Below are 5,660 nucleotides of genomic sequence, written 5' to 3'. Positions count from 1 at the left end.
GGGTTAGGTTTGTTCGTTGGGGTTTTTTTTTTGTTTTTTTTTTTTTTTTTAAATTTTCTTTCCTTAGAAAGTTTGATAAAGGAGTTATATGCCAAAGGATGTGGTAAATCCTCCATCACTTGGCATCTGCACGGAAAGTTTAGTAACCGCCAACCCAGTTTTGAAGCTTGTAGGCTTGACAGAAGCAGCAGTGGAGAGGCTGAACAGCCCATGTTCTGCTGTAGGATAGAGTAAATGATTCAAAAAGGACCTTTCACTCCTATTTAAATAAGTTGGGACAGAGCACCTCTGAAAGACAGTGAAAGGCTATTTACACATCAAGGTGACCTCTGCTCCAATAGATGAGTTCAAAGAGGCTGCATTGTGTCCCAACAAGAGCATCCAGCTGACTTGCCCCAAGTCTTTGAAAAGCAACAAGTTGCCAAGTTTACCTACTTATTATATGTAAGGCCAACATCAATCCTGAACTCAGGCAAGTTTGGATTGGCCCCGTTGTGGGTGGGCACATTGAAACCTTTGAGTTTCGTTAAATGGTGGAGTGTTTGATTTTGTTTTCTTTTCCACCAGGCTGCCATCCTTAGCAGGACCGTGTGATGTGAAGAATGGGTGTACCCAAGAGCCTGCATAATCCCCTGGTAATTTATGCAGAAGCAAGGGTTGGTTTGTTCATTCCAGTGAGAAAAGGGCAGAGCAAAGGCTTGACATGGGATTCGTAGTCAGCTGAACGGGGTTGTCCGAGTTGCTTTGCCACTGGAGAGGTTGCTCAGCAGATCTCTGCCATGGTAGAAGGAAAGTATTTCATGACAAGACCTCTGGCTTTCTGACAGCAGTCCAGACAACTCTGTGCTGTGGGAACATGGAAGAGGAGGGAGCAGAAGGCTTCAGTGGAGCAAAGCTGTGACTGATGTGGCTCCAGGTGGCCGCATTGGTTCTTCCACTCTGACACAAGAGCTTTTGCTCAGATCCTCAGCCTTACCAGACTGTGGACCCGTACAGATTTCCCCTTGACAGTACAGGATCCTGGATAGCTACTTAATAATGGCTAGGTTTTCTTGGTTATGTTTTGTTGGTTTCTTAAAAGTCGTCCATCGAACCTACTGGTTGGTTGAAAACTGCTAGAGCCCTGCAAAGCTCCACTTCATCAAATGCTAGTTTTAAGTGCAATGAAAGTGACCTGAAAAACCTTCCTGCTCTAGAGTTCTGTGCTGGAACTCATCTCTGCTGCGTGCTTGCTATCCTACAACTCTTGCCAGTTTTAAATCTTCCTATGCAATATAGCAGAAGCTAGTTTCCGTCAGCTGGCACCTTCTCTAAATGCCAACGGTCACATCCTATTATCTTAAGGCCTGATCAAGGGCAAAGCTGAAATTAGGTTACAACCCAGAAATATGAAGATTATCCATAAAGGTTCCTCTGGTGCACTGAAGACCATAGCTCAGGAGTTCTTAAAAGTTATACTTATTAGGCATAATCAAAAACTATGAATTCATTACTGCCAAAAAATTGACAATACTAAAGCTAATTTCTGGTAAAAACATCTGTTTCTTCTCTAAAAAATAAAAATAAAATTAAAAAGGTAGAGAATAAAAGAATAATATGAGAAATTGTTTTGGCTTCTGAAAACAATTTCTTGAACTTGGATTGGGGGAGGGAAGGTGGTGCAGTGTTTGCTAAAGAAATGCCAGAAATTTCAATGGAAACAAATTTTTCCACAGGTTGAATACCCTTTGTGCTGAAATGCTTTTTTTTTTTTCTTTCTTTGGTCAAAACAAATTGAAAAGAAAAGAATACAAGCAGTTCTGCCTGGGTGTTTCTCTTAGGAAATCTAACTTATTGGTGTCTAAACGTAAATTCACACACCAGTGTTTCTAATAGACCATTCTGTGGATCATTCTGAGGTTTCTCCCTTAATAATAGCAAACCCAATAACTATTATTTGCCTAGAGGACTGTAATTGAGAACATCACCTTCCATTCTCTTATTTGTTTTTCCTCTTCCAGATGTGAGATGAAGACCTGATCGGACTGACAGATTAAATGACTTTGATGCATATAATATTCAGATAAAACAATCACATGTAATTGAAAATATCTGTTCTGATCAAAAGTCTATGAGAGCAAATTAGTCTTCCCTTCTTCCTGCTTCTTGCTTGGTGAGTTCACTTTCAAGGTATGATAATAAATGTGTCCAAACTCGATTTTCCTTGTAACCCTTTCCTATAAAGGAGGCAAGGAAAAGTTGCTCAAGCCAGGCAGAACTCCAGGACATGAAGCGCAGTCTAGCCTTTCAGGATGCTTCTTGACTTCATCCCTTGACAGTTTGCATTGTGGCATTGGCATCTCCCAGAGGTGAAATACCTCCCTATAAAGTCTTACCAACCTTAACAGGAGCTAATTTACCCTGGAACATACTGATGCATAGAGATATTAACTTCTGACTAGTTATTTACCTTTCTCCCTTCACCTCCCTATTAATTAATACATTTTCACGCTTCTTTTGGAAGATCTGGCTGCGTAAGGTATAATTAAAAATCACAAATGTTGGGTGCTGAAGACATACTAAAACACATTAGTCTTAGAAGAATCTTGCTTAATGTCATTGAAATGCTGTGCCAAAATTTGACAAGTTAACATGACTTCAGTACTGCTTTAATAGAATGCAACAGTCAAGTGATTTACACAGAAATAAGAACGAAAAGCTAATCTCCACTGGGATCTTGAGGAGTAACTGCATTTACAATATATATGCAGAATATTGTAATGAGTTTCTTATTGAGAACATTAAGGCTGGTTCAGCTGGTTCTTGACTTTTTTTTTTTCTCTACAGTGGCAAGCACTGATTTAACACCCTGCCTCCAGATATCAAGTTTCATTAAAGTATTTCTTCTTAAAAATGTCCTGGTTAGCATTAGGCACTTCATATTAGTTGACACGAGCATCTAATTAAGGGTACTCCTCATGTGCCTATGTGAGTCTGGATCTCAGTAGCTTATTCTTATTACCTACCACTACTCTTCTTGTTGTCAATGGCAGATCACACACTGCTGCTTCCATAATGAATCCAAAGGAAGTTAAGAGATGGCCTTGTAGAGAGACACATGAAGTGCTCAGTTTATTCTTGGCATGATGACTATCGATGTTGTCACCTATACTATATATAAAAAGATGAAAGTGCAGACAGCCTGTCTCAACACAGAGGTTCCTTCCCCAAAGACAGAGGGAAAGCGGATCCTGGAACAGGCAGGTGAAAGCCAATCATTTCGGGATGATGCAAACTATTTGCTTATCTGGGAACTGTTGGCCACAATGGAGGGACGGATGGGAACACCTTGGTTCTCAAGCTTAGGCCCAGAGTGGCAAACCCTTTTTTAGAAGCTGAGTCCAAACTCGTTCACAGGAACATTTGCTCTGACCTTCCACATACCTCAGTACTCAAAACAACCATAGGGACCAACAGCTCCTGTTATGACAACATTAAATTCACCTCTGTTTTGGATAGCTTTTACATGGAGCTGAGAGGACGGAATGGAAAGTTCTCCTGGTGAATATGCTGACCAGAGTATCGGAAGATACTACAATTTTGTTAATGTGTAAAGCCAAACACCACCAATTAGAAATATTACCACGCAGATATGCATAGCCTGCGCTGCACTGCGAAGTTGCTTATGCGGATAGGTCAAGAGCTGATTGCACTGCAGATCGTTCCATTTTTTACAAATTAGGTCAGATGAGAAAACTGTAAGGAAAAAAGTATGTGAGCGGGGAGTAGACTTGTAGGAAAGAAATAAACACCAGCCCACGGAAAGGGGAGGGGGATGTCCTGCTGGCTATAAGCCCTGTGTTTCTGTAGGAGTCCTCCAGGCCCAAGGACAAGAAAGAGTCAGCCCAGCTTGACAAACTGGGTGTTAGTGGATACTAGTGACCTAAAGGGGAAAGGACTGTAATGCCTCTCTGGCTTGTGAGTATTCCCAAGGCCACAGCTCCCGCTTTTGTAATTTGCTCTTGTCATTTTTATTTATTGCCAATTGTTCATTTGAACGCATCAGCTGCTGTTAGTGACAGGAGAGCCGTGCGGTGAGAATGCTGGATGTGCACCATGGAAATATGTTTTACCCATTAGTGTCAGAGCAAGCCGATGAAGGAAACATTCCTACTAATTTTGAACGGGTGTTTATGCTCTTAAAAGTGACTATATAAAAATGACATGAAGGGGATGCAGGCAGGCACAAGCCCCTAGACCTTGTCTTTGTGATGTTAGAGGAAATTTGTTCCATTTACAAGTCAGAGTATGAGTGCTCATAACGTTTGCAGAGAGCTATGCTTTGGGAGGCATAGATCAAGCTAAGTCTGGTCAGACTCAAGTGTCATTGGCAGGGATCGGCACAGTCCAAAACTGTGTATTCGGATATACGCCAAACTTTGGAGCAGGATAGATATCTTCTGCTAGTCTCATGTCCCCTGGGGCACCCAGGGAAGATGAATTCTCCATGTGATCTAAAAGAAAAACTCATCCCTTTCCCAGCACTTGTCTTTCTAAATGAAAATATTAACATAATCTCCTGTCTTAGTTGCTTGTACAGTCCTCCCTAAATACTGATTAACCAATACCCTTAATCTTCTCTCCCAGGCTTCTCGCATCGTTCTTACTTCCTTTACCTCCTGATGAGAGAAAGAAATGATCCACCTCAGTGAATCAGCTGATGCTTTGAGAGGATGGATGGCTGGATATCTCCCTGCAGGGAAGCTGTTGCAGGCACCCAGTAACAGTGCTGTGTGGGTGCTCGGAACAGACTCGATTCTGAACACAGGCGGGCACTGGGCATCTTCAGTGCTGAGAAGATGCTGCCCCAGTTCTAAAAGCAAAGACCGTGCAACTGTAAACAAAGTTGACATGTCCCAAGTAGGGCATGCTGTAGGATTAAAACCTATCACTTGCCCTTTCTGAACTCTGCTGTCTTTGATTAGACAATATATAGATTTGCTTTTGTTTAAATTGTCAGTGTTACAAGAGGTCCTAACATGTACACTCTTACTGTGTTAATTATAGTTTCACTGCCATCACTGTGTTCTACACCCAACTGTCATTTCTCGCCTCTTTTTCATCAAGTGCTTTCAAGGGAGTTTTGTCTGAGATGACAGCATCAACCCAGAGAAGGGGCACCTGACAATATTGCCGCAGCTGAGCAGTCGTTTTGCCTTTCTGCTCTGCTCAATCCAGCTGCAAGCTTCAAGCCCTTGTCATCCTCAGCATAGACCAGCACGTATCTCCACCCCTCTTCTTGCCTGCTGAAAGGCTGTAGCATAAGTGAGGTTTACTGTGGTGATGTGACCCAGTTCAAGTTATATCTGCCCCTCCTTCATACTGACGGTGGGTAGCCTGTCCCAGGCCTTCCCATTCATATTTTATTCAAAGCAAAACACTGAAGAGAAAACGACGTTAAACTAAGAAATGGTCCAATTTCTTAGAATTCTGGCACCTTAGGATGTCCCCATGCTGCCTTGGGAGTTGCTGCAGGTCCTCCCTCTGGGGAAAGCCCTGAAGCCCTCTGTCCCCAGACCATCCTCCACTGCTTGCTGCCCCATAGAGCAGGAGATAACCAACATCTTGCTAGACCGAGCCAGAAATGAGACTGTGGAGAATAGTAGTTAGGCTGCGGCTGG

The sequence above is a fragment of the Vanellus vanellus genome, assembly GCF_965231255.1.
Source record: "Vanellus vanellus genome assembly, chromosome: 5".
NCBI classification, from domain to species: domain Eukaryota; kingdom Metazoa; phylum Chordata; class Aves; order Charadriiformes; family Charadriidae; genus Vanellus; species Vanellus vanellus.
This window is presented reverse-complemented; position numbering follows the sequence as displayed.